The 23,686-nt window shown below is 40.2% G+C and overlaps 1 protein-coding gene and 1 non-coding gene across 13 annotated transcripts in view; one reads left to right on the forward strand and one right to left on the reverse strand.

Moving 5' to 3' along the window:
- The window catches only part of APC (APC regulator of WNT signaling pathway), a 135,353-nt gene extending 130,736 nt beyond the window's left edge, over positions 1–4,617 (reverse strand). For all 12 annotated transcript variants that reach the window (XM_073802401.1, XM_073802399.1, XM_073802398.1 and 9 more), the window contains exon 1: positions 4,482–4,617. The gene's annotated coding sequence lies outside the window, so the exon portion shown is untranslated. The remainder of the gene's footprint in view (positions 1–4,481) is intronic.
- Positions 4,618–12,143: 7,526 nt separating this feature from the next.
- On the forward strand, positions 12,144–12,216 carry TRNAG-CCC (transfer RNA glycine (anticodon CCC)). Its single transcript has one exon. It is a non-coding gene; the product is annotated as a tRNA-Gly (tRNA).
- Positions 12,217–23,686: the final 11,470 nt, after the last annotated feature.

Raw genomic sequence — 23,686 nt, forward strand, 5'->3', positions numbered from 1 at the left:
GGGAACCACAAATCTATTCCCTAATAGTTGTTATATATATATCCATTTCTCACAGTGCATGCGTAAGTGTACTTAACAACAACCTTAAAATAACTGGGATATACCACTCAAATATCCTAATTTTATATAATAATCCAATTTTAATCAGTCATCTATGACTATCTTAATGATTGGCCAAAATCCCATGTATAGCTTATATCAACTCAGTGCTTTAAGTTTGCTAATACTATCTGAAAATTCTCATTTATTTAAGCTTACTTCTCCATACAATACTATCAAGATATGTCACTGACATTGTTGGTTACCTTCCCTGTAGCCATTCACCTAATTTCCTTCTAGACTGAAATGCCAGATATTGGTTTTTCCAGCCCCCTTGCAACTAGGGCATAAGCATGCCAGGATGACATCTGATACAGGGCTTCAGTGAAGGGTTTACTTGCCTCATCAAGAGATGGGAGGGCAAACTTCCTCCTGTCTTTGGTGGCTATGTAAGAAAGTGATGCCTGGAGCAGAAAGAGCAACATGCAGCCATGAGAGGATAAACCTGAGCACAAAGGTCAGCAGCTGTGGATTAAGATTAAAAGCATTTGGATCCTTGATAACATCATTGTGCTGTTAAACTGACTCACCATGGAATCCTCCAACTCTGAACTTCTTTCTATGCAAGATACTGTTTAAATCACTGTTAGTTCAGTATTACGTAACCTGGGGCCAAACTAATATAAGGTATGTTCAAGCTCTGATATCTGAATGAAAGTGGGAGAAGAACCAAGATGACTACAAGGTTTCAAGACTGGGTGGCTGAGAGAAAGGTGGTTAGAAAAAGGAAATCAGGAGGAAAAGGAATATATATACCTTCACACATGCACATGTAAACACCTTAGGTGACGGTAGGTGGATGGAAATCAAATTGACTCAGTGTGGTATGAGGTAAGCTTACATTAGTACATCTAAGGTAGAGATATATATAGCAAGGGGTAGAAGGGAAGTAGTTACAGCACTGAGAAACACACACACAAAAATGATGACTTACATCATTTAAAAGAGGACATGATCACCAAGAGAACACAGTGAAAACCAAAGAAACCCCTGAAAACGCTTGCTACCTCCCCATGATCCATTCCACCTCCCTCTCACTTTAGATGGGATTTATCCACTGATTAGGCCAATTAGAATAGTTCCATCCCTCTTGACAAAGCTATTGTGACAGACTTGGCAGCATGATCTTCTCCATTTGTTCAATCAAAGTAAAGCTTAGGACTTTTGGGCAAAGGCTAGAAGAGAAGCTTTCTCTCTTTGAAAGTCAATGAAGAAGACTTTAACTCGAGCATTGCCGACACCTGTCTTTTTCTAGAAGGGAAGCCAGTCTGAGCATGAAGCCCAAACAGGAGGACAAAGTTTAGCGAAAAGCAGAAAACCAGAACCTCTGCCCTGATAACAAAGCTAAGTTTATGAACAAACTACTCTTTAAACCAATTCTACCTACGCACTTGCCAATTACCTGAGCTAATACATTTCTTTTGTTTTTACGTTCAGTTTGCATCCTAACTGATGTAGGAAACAGCTATGTTTAGCGGGGAGAGCAAAATCAAGACAGTACAGGAAATGCAAAGAAGTTTTCAGAGAAGTAAGAGAATCAGGAAGTACAATGCACAAGAACCAAGAAATCAGATTTTATTCCTATAGAATGTATTTCAAAAATGGTCTAAGGAAACCAAGGATGACTGAGGAAAGGCCATTCATTAGATTTGGTAATTAGACTGTCATAGGTGACTTAAAAAAGCAATTTCAGTGCTGAAATGGTAAAGGAAGTCAGAGTGTAAAGGAAAGAATAATTTATATTTTTAAGAACTCCATAATGTACCAAACCCTTGGAAAGACATGTAACATGGGTTAAACTTCTATTACAACTCTGTGAGGTAACTGTAACATTCTATTTTATAGATAAAGAATAGAGTCTCAGTAGTAACTTGCCCACCGACACATAGCCACTAAATTGGTTTTAGCAGACATCAAAACCAGATCTATGTGGCTTAAAAATCAATGTTCTTCCTACTATACCAGGCTCCTGGGCTTAAAGAGTAAAAATACAGTGGCACAACAGGCTCAATATTCAGACTGGCCTCCCTGAATTGCACAGCACAGAGCACTGTATTTTGGCAGCCCTGGAAAAGGTATACATAAACATGTATATCGGCTAGAGAGGGAGAGACTGAAAAAGGAGTGATATTGGACAATTATGGAGAAAGAAAGATGGGGAGGGATGATCGTGGACACATCTGGAGAAGGTTGCTCTTTAAAAAAAAGGAAGGACATTTCTTCTCTTGAGATATGAGTAAATAAGGAAATGATACCAAGATAGAAAAGATTATACCTCAGATGGCTGAGATTTTTCTCAGGAAAGTAAGAGTTATTTGCTATAAAAACCTTCAGTAAGTAAGACAAAAAGAAACACAATCAACACTAAAGATCCAGCAGATAAGCAGAACACTAATTGGTATGGAAGCAAACCAATATCCTCACATAACTGTCTCTTGTATCCTTCAGGATTTCTGGGGTCAAACTGACAAAGCTAGTGATGAGACTTGTTCAGGACAGGGGACTAGAAAGATAAATCTACAGAAAGTAAAGCATTCTAAAGCATCAATGACAGCTTGGTAAAAACTGATGACCATGGGATCCTAGTTACACGGGGAGGCAAATGAGTTGCAGCAGTAGGCTAATGGGTTGAATGAATAGAGAGACAAAGAGGGGTGTTTTCCTAAAGAGAGGAAGAGGGGGAGAGAAAGAGAGAGAAAACAGGTTCCATTAAGGTGGAAGAGAGAGTGATTGTGGCCAGAAAGGTCTCGACACAATGCCCAGGGCAGTGAGCCACTGACTGGGGCTCAGCAGTCCTACATCCTTTCAGCTTAAAGCACAAAACTGAGAGACAACCAGCTCTAAAAACATGCAGTCCTTGGTTGTAGAAAAGTGAAGGCTAGCAACAAACAAATGAATTAATTAGCCCATACAGGAATCAAACATGAAACTACCTCCTCTCCTTTGAAAATGAACAATTCTAGCTCCAAAGTCAAAAGTCTACAATAAAGGGTAAGGCAGATGTGTGTCATGAAGAATGAAAAGTAAAAAATCTGTCAAGCCAATTGTAACCCACCTGTTAAAGATTTTTAGTACAGAATTCAAATAGGGCAAGGATAGTTTGTGCTTTAATAACTTTGGAGAGCATCTAGCAGAGCTTCAACAAAATGATATCACTCAATTTAATGTTAATTTTAAAAGGTCCACCCATTTGCAATCTCAATGGATAAGATGCCATTTATATTTATAACCTCATTTTTACCATTCTGGGGCTCTTGACACATTATCCAACTACAGGAAAAGATGGGAGAATCAGCCATGGCAACTTCCTCCCCAACCACTTCGATCCTGCAGTTTGCACTTATGAACTCTGGCAAGGTACCATGTTATTTAGGACAACTTCTTACACCAATAATTCTGACTACTCTTGCCCCAATATTAAAGAAAGGAGAAATAAGACTGGCACAGGCTAAATTTAACAGAAAATATCAAGTACTATAAAGATTGTTAAGTAGTAGCAACAACTGAGAATTCAAGAAATTTGAGACGTTTTGAGTTTAAAAAGCTTTTTCTCCATTTTAGTCCTTTCTAAATAAAACAAAGGGCTTGGACAGTACGGGATTCTAAAGGCTTCAGTGGACAATGTAAGCTAACACTGAATAAAAGAATCACTTAAATCACCCTTTCTTGTACTATAACATTTCTTACATTCATAAAGCCTTCTTTTTAAGAAACGAACACTTCCCAATTCTTTCCCTAGATCTAGAACACTTACGTCCCCCACCCAAAGTTTACAGACCAGATTTGCGATAGTCAGAAAAAGATTAATTTAGATGATCAATCATTTGCCGTCACCGGCACCATTCCTCAACTCTGCAGGAGTTCGATGGGTCAAGGAGTCAAACTCTCCCAAACCATCCCAGTCTCCTGGGGACTGGATTCCCCTAACAAGGTGAACAAAATCCACTGGCCTCTGGATAACAAGCTTTTTCTTTGTAACTCTGTAAGCCAGGCTATCGGCTAAGGTCCCCAGTTAAAAACTTTTAAAGGAAGCTAGAAGATCGAAACCAGGAAGATGGGGAGGCGACTAAAACAGGAGGACGACCCACCCACCTAACGCGAAGGAGAGACCGCTTGCAGGGCTGACGCTTCACTAGGAGCCAGGAAAGGTGCGGAGGGCGTCAGGCGTCGCAACCCCCACCCACTGGGTGAGAACGGAGGACCTGCAAAGCCAGGGGCCAACTGGAGGCCTGAAGGAGGGCGCGGGGCGGGGAGGGGGTGGGACGTGGACACAAGGGAGCGGCAGGGTCCGGCTGAGCACCACTAGGGTCTAAGTAACGGCGGGGCAAAGCCGACAAAGGTCTGCCAAAGGAGGAGACGCCGAAGCTTGCAGCTTCACTCACCTGCCAGACGTTCGCCCCGCGGACAGAAGAACGGACGCAGCCCCGGCGCTTCCCCTCCTGCCGGACACAGCCCCTGCCGCCGCCGGAGCTCCAGGACCCGAGAGGACAGGGTGGTACCGAAGCAGGCAACGCGGCGACCGGACCCGAGCCGAGGGAGGCGTACATAGGGGGCACCGGGGGGCTTGGGAAGGCAACTCTGTGCTTCGCCTTCCTTACCGGTAGCCAACAATGCTTCCCAGGAACAGCATCCTGCCAGCCTCAGCCCGCTGCTCCCGGGCCTTCACCCGCAGCTCCCCTCCCCACCCCCCAGCAGCGGCCGGGTTTCCGGCGGCCACACCCCGCCCCCTCGCTACTTGGCCTCCGCCATCTTGTCGGAAGCGGGAAGAATGCAGTGCGCAGGCGTGCGCCGAGGTTGCCGGCGTCCGCTAGCCTCGCGGAGAGGGAACTATATAATGCGCAGCCGTGTCGGCCGCTGCGCACGGCCGCTGTGTTCCGCTTCGGCGTCGCTGTCTTCTACCTTGCACGGGTGCTGCCGGCTTTTCCTGAATTGTACTGCGGCCAGGTTAATACACCCTTCTGCGCACCCCACAGTCATTCTGCAAAAACCTGTCTCGTGCCTACTATGTGCCAGGTCCCAGGCTAGGCGCTGATGATAGATTAGTAGAACTCGGCTCCAGCGCTAAAGATGCTCATAATCTAGTGAAAAAGCGAACTTTTTTTTCTAGTGAGAGAGTAATTTCCTAAATTCTTGTTTTGTAACTGTACACGGCCTCCTCTCTCTTGACCCCGCAATTTTAATTCAAAACATACCTCTTCTAGGAAGTCCTCCCTGTCACACAGTTTGATCAGTTCTTTTACTTTGCGTTACCTCTTTAGCTTTATTTCATTCAGCATTAATTCAACAAATATTTGAGTGTCTGTTATATACTAGATATGATTCTAGGTTTATAGCAGTAAGTAATATAAACTCATGGGACTTACATTCTAGGGGAGAAAATAAACAATAAAAGACTAAAAGAAATCAACAAAATAATGCTCGATAGTGAAAAGGGATGGGAAGATAACAAACCACAAAAAGATGATGGAGAGTGAGAAGTGGTAGTTAGCGAGCGATCTCTCTCCAGAGATGACACTTGATCTGAGGCCTGACTGACCATAGGGGCTAGAAGTCATGAGACCATCTGTGGCAGAACCCTCCAGACAGAGGAAAGAGCAAAAGCAGAGGTGTGAGGTGGGAATGAGACCAGCACTTAAGGGACAGAAAGAATAGGTGGCATGGACATCTGGGGAGGAAATGAGGTCAGAGGGAGGCAGGGGCCAAATTAGGTAGGGCATTGAGGCCATGGTAAGAGTTGGAGTTTACTCCAAGCGGCCCCTCTGTCTCGGTGACACTGCCCGAACTACTCCTCCTCAGTCACTTCTAGCTCCTGACTGCCTCACTGCACGTGCTGATTCCACTGTCTTGAAGACCCTTGCTCTGGTTCTTTACACATCTAGCTTGTCATCTTTCATGTTTCAGTTTAAATGTCACCTCAGAAAGGCTATCCTTCCTAAACGAAGTCTCCCTCCTGCCCTCTCATTAGTCTCCATCATTGCACCTGATCATTTCTTCCAGGGCACTCAACATATTTTTAAATTATATGTTCATTATTTTTCACTGGCTCCCCACTAAACTGTGAACTCCACGAGAGAGGGAAGATGTTTCATGTACCAGTGAATACCCCATGCCTAGCTCCATGCCTGGCATGGGTGGTCACTCAATATGTTTGTTGTATTCGTGAATGTGGAAGTTTGTCAGCACCTAAATAGTCAATGGTATACTACATTGTTTTGCACTTGTTGGCTTTTCAAATTAAATGCAAGTCATTTCCTGTTTATGTCTCCTCTGCTAGATTATAAATAGGAATGAGAGAGAGAGAGGGGGAGAGAGGGAGAGAAAGAGAATGAGATGAAAAAGAGTAGGTGATGGTGGGGTAGTGGGCAGAGATTGTATTGCATATTTTTTTAATAAATGTATTTTATTTATTTTTGGCTGCGCCGGGTCTTCGTTGCTGCGCGCAGCCTTTCTAGTTGCGGCGAGCGGGGCTACTCTTTGTTGCGGTGCGCAGGCTTCTCATTGCAGTGGATTCTCTTGTTGCGGAGCACGGGCTCTAGGTGTATGGGCTTCAGTAGTTGTGGCTCGTGGACTCAGTAGTTGTGGCTCAAGGGCTCTAGAGCTCAGGCTCAGTAGTTGTGCTGCACGGGCTTAGTTGCTCCGCAGCATGTGAGATCTTCCTGGACCAGGGCTCAAACCCGTGCCCCCTGCATTGGCAGGCAGACTCCTAACCACTGCACCACCAGGGAAGCCCTGTATTGCATATATTGATATTTGCAGAACTAGAAGGACAAAGGCTTCAATTTAATGGAGCACCTATTATATGTGCTGTGTACTCTGCTAGACACTTAATCCTCACTACACCCCTGCTAGGTAGTTATCCTTGTTTTTATACATAGAAAACTTTAGAGAGATTAAGTCACTTGCCCGGTGTTCTACATTAAGAGATAGTGCCGAGCCTAAAGCCCATGTCCTTCCCATCTAGAGAAACTGGATTTCGAGATGGGTTTGTTTGGTGATTTGAGTCTGTGTCATTAGCAGGCTTTCATTAGCGATTTCAGCTACTGCCACTTAAGAATCCCAATCATACTGCTATTCTTGTGCAGGATCTCAACAAAGGGCCTGATTGGAAACTGCTGTCATTCTTTTCTTTCAGACTAGAGCAGAGCTCATTTTACCATTTCCTTTTCATGTCTTTTTAAAATTTGTATTTCTTTTTATTAATAACTTTTATATGCTTGATCAAAGAGGAGATACAGAAAAATGGGTGCATTCCCTAAATGCTAGCTGCATCCCCTCAGTTAGGCTTGTTACTGTATGACTAACTGTTTCATCTAGGTTCCAAGTAATACTTTAGTCATCAAAAACAGTTCTCTGGCAAAGAGTGACAGGGTTACTGCAACAGTCACTTATCCCATCTACTCATCAGAATTATACACCATCGTTTGTATACTGTTAACTCACAATAACACACACTTGTCAACCAAACCCAGTTAGTCCATAAGCAAACCAAGTAGCGGGTGGGAATATATACCGAAAAAGACTCCTCCACCTTCTACCCCACTGTAGTATGATTCCTCCTCGGAATAAATCCTGGAATCAAGGCAATGTCTTTGGTTACTATGGTATTCTCTCCTCTTATGGTTAACATCTGTTATGGATTGAATATTCTCCCACCCATCAGAAGATATGTTGAATTCCTAATCTCAAGTACTAACCAGTATGAACTTGTTTGGGAGTAGGATCATTGCTGATGTAATTAGTTAAGTTAAAATGAGGTCATACTAGGGCTTCCCTGGTGGCGCAGTGGTTGAGAGTCCGCCTGCCGATGCAGGGGACACGGGTTTGTGCCCTAGTCCGGGAGGATCCCACATGCCCCAGAGCGGCTGCGCCCGTGGGCCATGGCCACTGAGCCTGCGCGTTGGGAGCCTGTGCTCCGCAACGGGAGAGGCCACAACAGTGAGAGGCCTGCGTACCGCAAAAAAAAAAAAAAAAAAAAAAAAAAAAAAAAATGTGGTCATACTAGAGTAGGGTGGACCCCTAATCCAATAACTAGTGTCTTTATAAGAAGACAGCCATATGAAGAAAGAGACACACAGGGAGAAAGCCATGTGATGACAAAGGCAAAGATTGGAGTTATGTAGCTACAAGCCAAGGAACACCAAAGTTTGCTAGCCAACCACTAGAATTTAGGAAGAGGCAAGCAAGGATTTCTCTACAGGTTTCAGAGGAAGCATGGTCCTGTCAATACCTTGATTTCAGATTTATAGCCTCCAGAACTGTGAGACAATAAATACCCATTATTTTAAGCTTCCCGGTTTGTGGCACTTTGTTACAGCAGCCCTAGAAACAAATACACCATCGTGTGTGTGTGTGTGTGTGTGTGTGTGTGTGTGTGTGTGTGTGTACATATATACACACACATATATATATGTATATGCTAGGGCCTGAAGTAGAGGAAAGAGGTGGGGATGAGCAGTGAGGAGTTCTGGGTTACTGTCTCAATTTGGCAGCAACCTGCTGCAGGACTTTGGGGCCAGTCCCTCTACCCCACGGAGCAAGTCTCCTGATCTGCATGAACAGGAATTATGATAGCTGCTCTGTCTACCTCAGAGCTCTGCAGCGATAGCTAACAAGTATTCCTCCAGAGATGACATAACCAAGATGACCTGACAGCTACTGAGAAACAATTATGCAAAAAAAACCAGGGTTCCTGCCCTGGGGAATTTTACAGTCTGGCTAAGGAGAAAGGTACTTTCCTGTGATAATATAACTAGCACAGGTCAAGTGTCAAGTGTATAGTTTGGATCTGATTCACTGTTGATGTGAAAGAAGAATCATTGTGGACTGGGGTGGAGAGGAGAGAATTCATGAAGAACCTTAGCAGAAAAGGCATTCGTTAGAAGAATATTGGGTGCCTGTAGGATATACAGGAGCAACACTCAACATTACGCCCAGAACTGGTCCTGAGGAGCCACCCCGGTATCCACTGCTGGATACAGATAACCAAACCTGGGACCACCAACAGCACTTGACCTAGACACTGGATGATGTCACTGCTGCCCCTGGAAACAGATACAGTTACTATCGCTGCCACTACTCTCATTAGAACAGAGGGTCACTGTGACTTCACCATGCTAGCTGTCAGTCCCAAGCCTGGGGACAAATGACTGACACAACCCAGTCCTGTGTTAACACTCTAGCTCAATGCTGTCCGATAGAAATATAATGCAAGCCATATACATAATCCTAAATTTTCTAGGAGCCACATTAAGAAAATTAAAGAAAAAGGTGAAATTAATTTTAACAACATATTTTATTTAAGCCAATATATCCAAAATATTATCATTTCAACCTGTGACGCTACTGCATTTCATGTGCTCCATAGCTACATGTGGCTAGTGGCTATCATATATGACAGCACAGCTCTAACTGATAGGGAGGCTGGGAGAATGACCGCATGGACTTTGGATTTCCATTGTGAGAGGTGGGCTCTGCTTCATGAGGAAGGCAACTTCCCAGACACCAGAAGAGGGTTCAGATGCAGTCTTGTGAATGGAAGACAAAGTTGAAGGAAAACAAAGACTGGATTGTAGAGAAAGGGAAATGGTAGTGTAAGGACTTTCATTAACAGTCTTATCCTGTAGTGACTGGGAACCACAGAGGGTTTCTGAACTGGGGAAATCCTTTGAAAAGTTTAAGGAAAGTACCATGCAGATACAGGTATAACTTCAAGAATACTAAAAGTGGAATTAGAATCCTGGATTTTAGTTATGCTTCCTATCTGTGCAGCCTTAGGCAGGTTGTCCCTCTGGATCTGTCTTCTCATCTTCAAGGATGGGGATGATGGTATCTGTCTCTCAGGCTTGTTGTGAGGATTATATGAAATATTGTATGTGAAAATGCATGGCACCTACCAAGCATTCAATAAACGTTACTCAAATCTGGATGAATCTGAGTATTAGAGATCTAGATAAAGAGCAAAGAGGTTGAACTATTTCCCGAAAGCCAAGAGGAACATTCTAGAGTGAAAAATCAGAAATATGTATTTCAGATACTTCAATTCTGTCTTAGCTTGAACAAGTTAAAAAAATGTACTTGTTTCCTAAGTAGCCCATTTCTTCCTGGAAGCTTTTACTGGTCATTCCTGGCTGAAGGTGTTCTCTCTTTCCACGGTCCCGGGTTCTCCTTTGGGCAGTATGACATGGTGTGTAGGGCTCATGCCTCATCTTCTTCACCAGGTACATACATGAGGGCAGAATCCATGTCTCATTCATCTTTGTACCTATGCCCTACAATGTCTTGAACTGGAAGCATCCAAATAAACAAGATCAGCAAAATTTGATAATTTTAGAACTTGGTTGATGAGAACCATGAATATCCATTATACCATTCTCAGTGCTTCTGGGTATACTGGGAAACTTTCATAATAGTTAAGAAAAAAAAAAGACATCCAAGAAACTTCTGCTTCAAGATAGCAGACTAAGTACAAGTGTTTACCTCCCTTCTCTCTGTATCCCATTAAAATGTCAGCAGGGCTTAATTTTCAATGAAACTAATGAAGGTTAGGCTCCAAAGACGCCCATTTGCACAGGCCCTTTCCAAGGTCCTGGAAGGTGCCTTAGCAATATGTTCATGTGTTTGTACGATTTTCTAAAACCTGCAAAAGTAATATATTTCAACCACAATTGGTTAAGGGCATTGTCTCTTCCTACTCTGATTTCCCCTCTATCACAGTTCTCCTTGTGTCAGGTAGTATTAGAGTGGTTGGAGTCATTTTGGAATCCAGTTAAAGGGAAGTTGAGCTTGGGATACAATTTGTTAGAGTTGAGTGGGAGAATATTTATATGATTCACAGTCACTTCTGTGAGTAGTATTTTATTGCTAGCCATCCTTGCAGAGGAATAGCTTCCAGGAATACTCCTCCAGCCATTGTCTGACTTTCCCAGTATCGTAACACCAAGGTGCAGGGCCAGAGGTTGTGCTGCAGTATGAACACATCCTATGGCCCTTGTACCAGAAGTACAGAGCCAGAAGCTAGTCTGTAGAAAATTCTTCCAAATTTTATAACTCCTATAAATGAAACCTAATAGAAGCGTCCCCAAATGTGACTACAATCTTAAAAAATTACAAGTTATCAAGCTAAAAAATAAACTTATCAGTAATAAAAAATTTTTTGATCAACCATACTTGAAGAAACACTGAATGATCTTTTCAACTGATACAAATATGATAAAACAAAATCACTGTCATATGCAGAGGCAAGTAAAGAGAATCCAGACAAAAAATGTAGGGAAAAAGTATTATAGAAGTATGTCAGGCAGTAAAATAATAAACATACTATATTGTTTTTTGGATTTTGTGATATTTGTGGATTTTATGTTAGCATTCCAAATGTATAATTTGTTGTGATTTTTTCTCATTCTAAATTAATATTTACTTCTTACTTAAATTTGTATTCAAGTTTTCTATTTTTTTCTCTTACACAGGGACTCCAAAATTGATCTCTCATAAAACATTGATCCCTGAAATTATAACTGGGGACTTCAACATCCCCCTCTCAGCAACTGATAGAACTAAGAGTCAGAAAATGAGCAAACATATAGAAGACCTAAACAACATAATCAACCAACAGGATCTAAATGACATTTATAGACATTCTACCCACAATAGCAGAATACACATTTTTTTCTTCAAGCACCAATAATAGACCAAATGCTGGGTCAGAAAACAAATGTTAACAATTTAAGAGAATTGAAACTATACAAAGTATGTTCTCTGACCATTATGGAATTGAATTAAAAATCAATAAGAGAAAGGCAACAGGAAATTTTCCAAATACTTGGAAATTAAACAACACCCTCTAAAATCATACCTTTTTTGGAATTCCCTGGTGGTTCAGTGTTTAGGACTCTGTGCTTTCACTGCTGAAGGCCCGGGTTCAGTCTCTGGTCAGGGAACTAAGATCCTGCAAGCCATGCAGTGCAGCCTAAAACAAACAAAAAAATCACATCTTGTCAAAGAAGAAGTCTCAAAGGAAATTTAAAAGAATACACAGAACTGGGACTTCCCTGGTGGTCCAGTGGCTAAGACTCTGCACTCCCAATGCAGGGGGCCCAGGTTCGATCCCTGGTCAGGGAACTAGATCCCATATGCCACAACTAAGAGTTCGCATGCCTCAACTAAAGATCCCACATGCCACAACTAAAGATCCCACATGCAGCAACAAAGATCCCGCATGCCACAACTAAGACCCAGCGCAGCCAAATAAATAAATATTAAAAAAAAAAAAGAATACACAGAACTGAATGAAAATAAAAATACAACATTTCAAAATTTCTGGGTTACAGCTAAAGTAGTGCTGAGAAGGTAATTTATGCATTAAATATTACTCAGAAAAATTAGAAAGATTACATTAGGAAAGTCTCATATCAATAACCTTAAGAAGCTAGAAAAAAGAAAGAGCAGAAATCAATGACACTGGAAAACAAAATAAAACAAAACAAACAAATGCAACAAAGAGATAGTTAATAGACTTCCAGCAAGACTGCCAAAGGGAGAAGACACAAATCATCAATATCAGTAATGAAACAGTTTATCATTATAGTTCCTGCAGCCTTTAAAGGAGTAATAAGGGAATATCACAGACACCAATAACTTATAATTCAACAACTCAGAATAGACCAATTCTACACACCACCAAAACTCAAACAAGATGAAATAGAATAGTCCTATAACCATTAAAGAAATTGAACTTGTCATTATAATTCCCTGGAAAAAGAAATGGAGAATCCTTTCAAGTATTCTGAGAAAAATGAGCACCAATTTTATACAATCTGTTCAGAGAACAGAAGAGGAAGGAACACTTCTCTATTCACTTTATAAGACCAGTATTACTATGATACCAAAATTAGATAAAGACATTACAATAAAGAAAACTACAGACCATCTCCCTTAAACTTAGATGAAAATATCATCAACAAAATATTAGCAAATCAAATCCAACACTGTATTAAAAAATATACATGACCGAGTAGGACTTATTCCAGGTATGCCTGACTGTTTAACATTTTTAAAAAAATCAAATCAATGTAATCTACATATCAATAGGCTAAAGAAGAAAAATCATATGATCATTATCAATTGATTCAGAAAAGCATTTGACAAGGTCCACATCCAAAACCTATTCATGACAAAACGTGGACCTGCTCCCTGACCAAGTGTACATAAAAGGGAAAACATCCATGAATGTTGAGAATGGGAGAGTGTTCCATCAGTTCATTAGAGATTTTTGACAAGTATCTGTAAGACAGGAAGTGACAGAAGAACCAAGGTGGAGGAAAGACTCCAGTCCAGAACATAAGGGGAGGAAGACTCCAGCGGAGGACCACTGCAGAGGTGGTTGCTAGTTCTTCTTGGAGAAGTCTAGCAAAGACACAGTTTAGCCAGTCATAGTTACAAACAGAAATGGGATATGGAGCACTGTCAACACTAGTGCTTCCCAACCATTTTTATGTCATGGCACATGTGGGAAATAATAATATGTGTAAGGGATGGTTTTAAGGAAGTGATTTCAGATCAACAACTTTCATATGACTTTGTCTCTAAAACCGATTTGCCTGAGAAGGCATCCAGAGTCATACTGGTTCTCTTTCTCGACTCCATTTTCACAATGGCTATCCCACCACTTTACCAAAGAGAAGCAAGCATTTCTCAATGATTCATTGCCCTGAGTGCCAAGCAAATGAATAATTTAACATTTATTAATGCCCTATTAATTCCCCCAGTCCATCTCATTAAGACATTGATTTCTAATTTTACTTTTTGTGCTGGTAGTTTTTCTTTAATCAATAAGAATAATTTAAAAACACATTACCTTATGCTTACAAAAATAAAAATATAAGAAATTAAATTAAATTTGTTTCTAGCAGAGAAGTATGATAGGATTATTAATAAAGATTTTCAGACACTTCCATTTCTGGATAAGATGGAGTAATAAGTACCAGGTACACCCTCAAGCTTTAAACAACCCCAAACTGGATGAAATATGTGAAGCAATGTTTTTGTTTGTTTGTTTTTGAGGCACTGGACACCTGGCAGTGGAGAACAGTGAGCCCTGAAAGACAGGAAGCAAATATCATACCTTAGATGTTTCTCTTGCTTGTTTGCTCTAAGGAGGCCAGCTGCCACGTTGTGAGCTGCTTTATTGAGAGACCCATATGGCGTGGAACAGAGGAGGCCTCTGGCCAAAAGCCAGCAAGATACTGAGGTTCTTAGTCCAACAGTTCACAAGGAATGCAATCCCACAACAATCATGTGAGTGAGCCTGGAAGTGGATCCTCTCCCAGTCAAGCCTTCAGATGATACCACAGCCTTGGCTAACAGCTTCATAGAAAGACCTTGAGCTACAGGGAGCCACATAATTCATAAACTATGCTCAACTTCCTGACATATAGAAACTGTGAAATAATAGCTATTGTTTTTAGCTGCTAAGTCTTAGAGTAATTTGTTACACAGCAACAGATTAATACAGGAAGAAGATTAATACATGAGAAGGGATATATTCCATTTCTAACACTGCTGGAATTTGACAAAGAGCAGGCTTAAAAATCTTCATCACATAACTAATTACACATTTTAACTCTTTGCCTTCTATCTCTTGTACCTGCTTCAACTTTTCATTCATAATAGAATAAACTGACACTTATCTAAGCTCCACCTATTCCTTAAAGCTTTCCAACTAAAGTGACTAAATGTAATAAAGTAAGCAGCCAGAGAGTCTGTGTTTTTCCATCTAATGATAGAAAAAAAGAAAACACTCCATCTGGGTAGAAATTGATAATTAGCCATATCCAATTCCTGGACATCTGGCTTTTAAATGAAACTGGACATAGTAATGTTTGTTTCCAGGGGCATTCTTTTACCGAAAATGCAACTTATTCTTTTGGTCTTTAAAGCATAACATCAATACACTTTTAAATATCAAGTTACCAAAGATTTGTCTCAATTTTTTTACATATTACCATGGTGTTACATGTTTATTGTATAAAATTTGTAAACCGCAGAAAATTGCAAGAAGAAGGAAAGAAACCTCACCATCCAAGATAATTGTTCACATTTTGATGACTATCTTCCCATATTTGACTTTAAAAATAAAAGGAATTTCAGAATAATATATTTGCCCTGAACAACAAATCCTCATTAGCAACAAGAGAATATTTTAATGGATGAAATTTAATGAAGAACACCAAACCATTTATGCCACTGAAATCCACATCCATTTTCTCATACAGTTTAAGATGTGGCTGATGACATTGATATTTTAGCCCTGACAACCAGTCTGAATGGCTCAGGGAAATATCCCACAAGGCTAAAGCAGCCCTGGCAATATATTGAGGGTAGTGGTGCTTGGGGAAGCAACATAGGTTTGCACCCATTCTCCCTTCATACTGCCTCTGCTGCTACAGAATCTGTGGTGGGGCAGGGGCCCATAGCCTTGCACTCGGATACTTAATGGGCTGGAGCCAGCTCAAAGAAGTGCTAGACAACTGATTGTTAAATTTCAGGAATTTTGTGAGCTAGTTCTTAAACACAGTCATTATTAAAAATTTGATGATGTAAGCTTTCAATTAAATAAATTACGCTCAGAGCAAAGGTTATACTCAAAACTCATCATTTTAACTTATTTTACTACATTTTGCTGTTGCCTGTGTTCCTGATGCTGTTTCCATCTACTGTATCTGGATGGTGGAAATAGTGTATAATGGTGTGCTGGAGGACTTCTCTTTGTCCAGTGATTTCACGTTGGTAGTTTGGAATTGTTCAGTGTGAGAGTATTTAAACCGTGGAAATAGAAGGATGCTCCAAATTTGGGCTCAATTTATTGTTTTGTTGATTGTATAGTGATGGAGAAAATGTTAATACTGTAGATTAAACTTAAAAACATGTCGTGTCTATAGCTGTTACATTGTGACTAGCACAAAGTTCAAGGAACTATTCCTCCAGTATTCAAAAACCATTATCAAATTCATCCAAGTCACTCAGGTCATTGATGAATAATGAATCAAGTTCCAACACATATCTTTGTTGTTTCACTTTCATCTTAATCATTAATGTCAGTGAAAATAACAGCCAGGATTCTTGTCAAAACTACACTTGTTTGTTATTTACAATGGTATGTTGGCTACAGATACAAAAGTTCAGCAAAAATCAATGAAACATTCACTGGGAATCAATTGGCTATATGGAATTCACACTAAAGAATAATGTATATTCTATTATTATTTATAAACTATGTGTTCTATATCCTTTATATCAGTAGAATTTAAAATAAATCTGTGTGTGCATTCATGTGTGTGTTTCAGAAAGCTCATTGTTAATCATTTACTAATACACTTCTGTTCAGAGCAAATGCTTCCCTTTGCCCCACTCACCATAGCCTCCAGCAGATCTCTTTCAGCTAGGCACAGACTGATAAATCAATAGGGAAAAGGAGTGAAAGAAAAGAGCTGGGGGAAAAGCAGAAAGGGGAGGAAGAAATGGAAAAGAAATAAAGGAAAGAGAAAGTTCTCCTTGTCTTGTCTTTCAACATCAGTCAGCAGCTGTCTACGAGAAAGGAGACAAACCATTGCACAACCCGTGTGGGCTGAAATAAAACATGTGTGGGGTTAGCTGGCAACCCCACTTGTAGAGAGCTAAGAAGCCAGCAGTCTCTGTCAACAGTGACCATACCAACTCTGGGTCAGAGGTTGTTTTAGGGTTTTTTTGTTTGTTTGTTTTTAACATTTAAAAAATTTAGGTATAATTTATACACAGTAAAATTCCTCATAGAGTACAGTTCTATGAGTACAGTTCTATGAGTTCTAGTCATGTAACTACCGCTGCAATCAAGATATAGAATAGTTCCATCATCCCCCCAAATTCATTTAAGCCTATTTGTGATCAACCCCTCTCCCCATCTCCAGGTGCTGACCAATGTTTCCTATCCCTCTGGTTTTGTTTTGTTTTCCAGAATGACATTTAGAAGGACTCATATAGTATGTAGACTTTTGAGTCTAGCTACTTTCACTTAACATAATGTATTAGAGATTCCCTCATGTTGTTGCATGCATCAGTAGTTCATTTCTTTTTATTGCAGTATACAGATTGCAGTATACAGTACCACAGTTTGTTACCCATTCACTGGTTGAGGAACACTTGTGTTGTTTTTAGTTTAGAATGATTATGAATAATTCCACTTGTTTATTTACTTACTTAAAGACCTTTTTGGAAGAGCAGATTTAGGTTCACAGCAAAATTGAGAGGAAGGTACAGAGATTTTCCACATATCCTCAAGCACCTCCCTACATGAATCAGCTTCTGCATTATTAGCATTACTCACCAAAATGGTACATACATCTGTTACCAAGTATGAAACTACCGTGACACATCACAATCACTCAAAGTTCATATTTATCTTAGGTTCACACTTGGTATTGTACATTCTGTGGGTTTGGACAAATGTATAGTGACGTATAGCCATAATTAGAATATCATACAGAGTATTTTCACTGCCCTTAAAATCCTCTGTGCTCTGCCTATACCTTTACCGCCCCTTCCCAAGAAACAGTGATGTTTCTATTATTGCCATAGAGTTGTCTTTTCTAGAATGTCATATGATTGGAATCATACAGTATGAAGCCCTTTCAGATTGGCTTCTTTCACTTAGTAATATGCATTTACGTTTCCTCCATGTCTTTTAATGACTTGATAGTTTATTTCTTTTTAGTGCTGAATAGTATTCCACTATATGGCTGTATTACAGTTTATTTATTCATTCATCTACTAAAGTACATTTTAGTTGCTTCCAAGTTTGGGCACTTATGAATAAAGCTGCTATTAACATCTGTGTGCAGGTTTTTGTGTGGATATGTTTTCAATTCCATTGAGTAAATACCAGCATGATTAATGGATTGTATAGTAAGAGTAAGAAACTTACAAAACTTAGTTTTGTAAGAAATTGCCAAACTGTCTTCCAAAGTGGCTGTACCATTTTGTATCCCCATCAGCAATGAATAAGAGTTCCCATTATTCTACATCCTTGCCAGCATTTGGTGTTGTCAATATCCCAGATTTGGTCTTTCTAATAGGTGTGTAGTGGCACTTGTTTTTTATGATTGAGTCTAGAGAACTCCTTACATATTCTGGATACAAATCTTTTAAACGACATGCATTTTACAAATATTTTCTCCCAGTCTGTAGCTTGTATTTTCATTTTGTGGTGTCTTTTGAAAAGGAGAAGTTTAAAATTTTGAAATCCAAATTATCAGTTGTTTTTTAAATAAAACATGTTTTTGGTGCTATATCTAAGAAAATTTGTCTAACTCAAGGTCAAAATGTTTCTCCTATGATTTCTTCTAGAAGTTTTATAGTTTATAGGTTGTACATTTATGTCTATGATCTATTTTTGCATATAGCACAAGATAAGGGTAGAGGTTCCTTTTGTTGTTGTTGTTGAACATGGATGTTGTAATTTGCTCACCAGTTCCCAGGGGTTAGTAAATTCCTGAGACAGGAAGCTTGGAGGAAGGCTCAGGCCTATTCTTCTTCTACCTTGAACTGGAGGGAATGGGAAGGCAGGCAGGTGCTAAGAAAGAGAGGCATTGTTTCCTTTCACTCTAGTGGCAGGAATAAAAGGCTTTAAGAAAATTATTATCGAAGCAAGAAAAGTCTTCTATTACAGGGCTATCTTTCCTCCTATACTTGTTCACACACACACACACACCATAACCAGGTGTCACTAATCTAGTATTCTGAGGCAGAAGAGAGGTCAATTATCTTTGTAAAAATATTTTATGCTGGGATGTAGAATGGAGGTCACTTTGAAATACAATAACATCATCTCTTCTTTTGTGTGCAGTTTCATTTCACAAGTAATAGGTTTTTTTTTCAAACAGAATTTGCTTTGACCTAATCCTTTAAATTGTACGTGCAACCAAGCAATATGTGAGTACAAAGGTGAGTACATATTAATTCTAAAATTGAATCTATTTATTAAATGTTTTACTTTTCTCAAATGCTTACTGTAGTGTATTATTTATGTTTCAAACCCCTTTACTCATCCATGCTGTCTCAGTAAAACCTTAAGAGCATAGCATTACATTAATCTCCACAGCAATTAATATCATAAACCCCAGATTATGGCTTTGTTACTAAATGTAGCAGATGGGAGACAGAGCTGAGAAAAATAAAGCTCCCTTCAAAACATGGTATTTTAAAAACTGTTATTAAAACTGATAGTGGAGGGAATACAGGAGTAGTAGCTCAAAGTAACTTGCATAATATTTACCTAAATTCCTTATTTACTTCTAAGAAATGTGCTTAGGGCCAAAATCTTATTTCACAAATTAGCTCATAGGAGTTACATAAGAATGAAATAGAACATTTTGGCAAAATCTCACCATAAGGAACTACTTGGATGTATTGTTTCTAGGTGTATTACCCATAAATTTCTATTACAAACTGGCTTTTCAGGTATTAAACACAGAAGATGCTGGACTTGCCTTTAGTAAAAGAACAAAAGGGCCCCTTTGGGTACCAGAATTTAATTACTTTCTGGCTGAGGTTGGAGAAACATGATGCCCACCATTTATTCCTGCTGGAGGAGATAGAAAGTTACAGGGGAAGAGAAGAGGGGGAACGGGCTCCATTGCTGAACTTAGAACCATCAAATCCTGATGCTAGGAATTTAGGAAGAGCATCCCTAGAGAGCACAGAGCTTCCCTTTCTTGGTGCTTTCTGAAACAAAGGAAACAAGCCAGATCTCAGATGGACTCTTGTCCTGGACTGAAAAGCTTGCAGAGGGCAGGGTGGCAGTGAGGGTGGTAGCATGGATTGGTTTAGTTTCCACTTCTGCCTCTAGCTCCTTGGCTGAAAGCTTTTAGACTTAGGGGACAAAAGACTTCTGGGTCCCTAAGGTCCCCAGTGAACCATTTGGGCGGGGTCATCCCAAGCAGCATTTGACTAAAATTACCAGAGTGTCAGCTGGATCAATGAGATTCTGAAAATTGAGGCAAATTGCCAAATAATTCTGTTCAAACATACAGCTGGCTGACGCAAAAGTAGTCTTTTTGGCTTATCTTTGATAACAATAAAAGTTATTCACATCATTTAGTAAGTATACGTGAGAATTAAAATAATTTTTTTAGGAAAATGTATATATTAATGTGGATGAAGTTGTTAGAATACATTTATCCACAGCATTTACTAAGAGCAGATGACAATGTCTAAAAGACAGACTCTGATGGCAAAATTATAGAGTGAAGTATGAAATCTACACATACCTTAATCTTAGGGGTAAGAGTCATAATGGTGACTTCCTCCATTGGGCTGTTAGGAAGCATGTAATATTCTGGGTAAAAGGGGGCTCTTTGAGGCAATCAGTGGCTCTAATATACCAAGAATACCACACATCTTTCTTTAATTTTCGATCTTAGTTTACTAGGCTGAAGTTAGTGTTGGTATTAGTTAGTGAAGGTATTATTCTAATCTATATCCAAAGAGTTTACAATTCCTGGGCTCACAGAGCTCATGCTACTGCAAATTCCATCTTGTCATTCCACTATGTACTAGAGTGATGTGAGCTTTGCACTGGGCAAAGCTTCAAAGAGTTGGCAAGAAAATGAAGGGCCTGCCCCAAAGAATGTCCTGCTTCAGCCTCCACTGAGGAAAAATTCTTCAGTGGAGCATACCAGCTGCCACAGAAAAGCAGGAGTACAAAATCCCTATCAGTGAGCCTAGAACCCACACTGTCCAACTTGAAAGTACATTGGTATTTGTTGAAGCTCACTATAGAACAGGCTATTGCCAAGTTCTCATGGTAAAAGACAAATAGAATCTTTTTTTCATTAGAAAGAAATGTTCATAATAAATATGATACATTTAAAATTGGATTTTATTGTGAAGATAGACTATTTTTTTTAAGGTTAGCATTATCTTAATTTAAATATCTACAAAATGAGCTTCTTCCTTTGTACGTTCAGTGACTCTAGTTTATTTTCCCCAAATACATCACATAGTCAAACATTCCCACCAAGCTAAGAATAGGAACAAGCTGTTAGTAAGAGGGAGTGATGGGTGGGGACTAGACCTGCCAAGACTTAATGATTATAAATGATCCTAAGTTTAAAAAGGCAGAGATTTGGGCTTCCCTGGTGGCGCAGTGGTTGGGAGTCCGCCTGCCGATGCAGGGGACACGGGTTCGTGCCCCGGTCCGGGAAGATCCCACATGCCGCGGAGCGGCTGGGCCTGTGAGCTGTGGCTGCTGAGCCTGCGCGTCCGGAGCCTGTGCTCCGCAACGGGAGAGGCCACAACAGTGAGAGGCCCGCGTACTGCAAAAAAAAAAAAAAAAAAAAAAAAGGCAGAGATTTCCCCCCACTCCATTGTGTTATAACATCTTGCAACAGTAGCACAAATGCTGCTTTAATTTACAACAAAATGGCAGTATTCCTTAGGTCTGGTGACTTAAAGAAGGAATTCTCCCCTGACCTCCTCCCGTAGTGGGGCAGAGTGGGCCAGATGCAGCTCTCTTGCCCTTTGACTTCTTCAAAAGCAGATAACTGATTTTTTAAAATATCATGCTTTTCTTGTTTCGGATTAAGCAAAATGAAAGTTTATTACAAAGAGAATGTTGATTGGCTATTCCTCATCTCTGGTGAAGATGGAGAGCGAGGAATAGGGTTCAACTTCATTAGAAGGAATTTAGGGTTGACAGAGGAAGAATTTCATGAATCCAGGAGTTATGAGGCACAGAGCAGATCCTGATGAATGTGCTTTTCCTGTCCTTGGAGAACTTGCAGGAACAATAAGACATACATTCACGGGGAGAACTTGCAGGGACAATATGGCATACATTTAGGAGGAAGGAGGGGGTGATAACTGTAGGAATGGAATCAGGAATGCAAAATATTAGTTACGGAATAACAGGCCGCTCAGTTGCTAAGGAATCCTAAAAATAGGGATGAGTGACTGGCTGAGAGGGGTGGAGAGGAGTAGATATTTCCGTGGGTTTCATCGGGCAGCCCAGACCTGACAAAGGCAGTGCAGAGCTGCTTCTGCAGCTGCAGCAACAGAGCAGCAGTGAACATGCGCAGCTACCTGACCGCCAGCTATCTTGCAGAGTTATTCTCCACAGTGGCTGCACTTTCTTCCCATCAGGCCGGCCCCAAGGAACAGAGACCTCAGACCCACAGTAAGGGCTGGAGGCTCAGGTCCTAGAGAACAGGGGTCCAGCGCTCCTCCAAGAACTGTACCCATTTACACAACCCCAGTCCCACTCCCATCTACTTTTCACACTGATCCTCCAACTTGGAAATATTTTGGATTACAGACTCACACCCCTCTTTCCACAGGATGTAAAGCTGACTATTGGGGAAGTGATGAAAGGAATCTCAGGGTAAGGAGTAGGGTGGGAGATTTTATTTTAGAGGAAAGTAGTTTTTGTTTTCATCCTGGACAGGTGACCTTTTCAGTCTGATGATTTCTAGTCTGATGATAAAATATTTTAAACAAATTTCACTGCATATCAAATAAATGGAGACACTCCCTAGGGAATGTGCCTGCATAGTTGCCACTTCCTCTAACTGACAGCCTATCAATACTGTGCTACTGTTTTTCTCTAAGAGAAGTTCCTTTAGAGACTGTGACTTTCATCTGTTATTTCCTGCTTGGTGGTGTTTAAAAACATTCTGATGTTGCTATAAGGAAGCACTTTGCTCACCAGTTTATTTTTCTTTTGTTGATGGTAAAGCATGGCAGAAATGCTATTTGGTCACTGTGTGGACACTGGGCAGATGGCAGGAAAATGGAGAGAGGTGGGGACACATGGTAGGGGACATCAATTGTGAAACAGAACCCAACTCTCCTCCTCTGAGCAGGTGTTGCTACAGGACACAGCAGGTTGGGCTCATGTTCTCTGAATGCCTTTGATGCCTTTGTCCATTCTTTAAAAAACTGGCCCCCAGAAAGAAAGCTCAGGGCTGTTTCCACAGATTTCTACTTTAACCTTGATAGCAAAAATATTAGTTCGTGGGCTTGGAGGCTCACTTAGTGACTTTGTTTGTGGGGTTACACAAAGGACACCCTAACCCACAGGAAAAAAATCTTGCCCTAAACTTTCACTGAGATTCTTTTTTTTTTTTTTTTCGTCATTATCTCTCTCTGAAAGGCTCTGTTAAATTCAAAAAACAAAAATAAGAAATCCTTAGTAGGAAAGAACTATTATCAGTATTAGACATTATAACCTTACAGTCTGATGACAAACTAATAGGGTATAGGATACAGAATAGCTTTTTTCATTTTTAAAACTAAATATAATTTAGATTCAGTAAACTTTAGCCCTTTTAATGTCCAGTTCTGTTAGTGTTGACAAATAAACACAGTCACGTAACCAGCACCACAAACAAGGTAATATGGAACACTTCCATCACAGCAAAAAAATTCCTCTATATCCCTTTGTGTCAAACCGTTCTCCATTCCTTAGCAACCACTGATCTGTTTTCTGATCTGATAGGTTTGTCTTTTCCAGAATGTCATATAAATGGGCACATATAATATATAGCCTTGTAAATCCGGC

This window comes from Tursiops truncatus, chromosome 3, assembly GCF_011762595.2.
Source record: "Tursiops truncatus isolate mTurTru1 chromosome 3, mTurTru1.mat.Y, whole genome shotgun sequence".
Classification (NCBI taxonomy): domain Eukaryota; kingdom Metazoa; phylum Chordata; class Mammalia; order Artiodactyla; family Delphinidae; genus Tursiops; species Tursiops truncatus.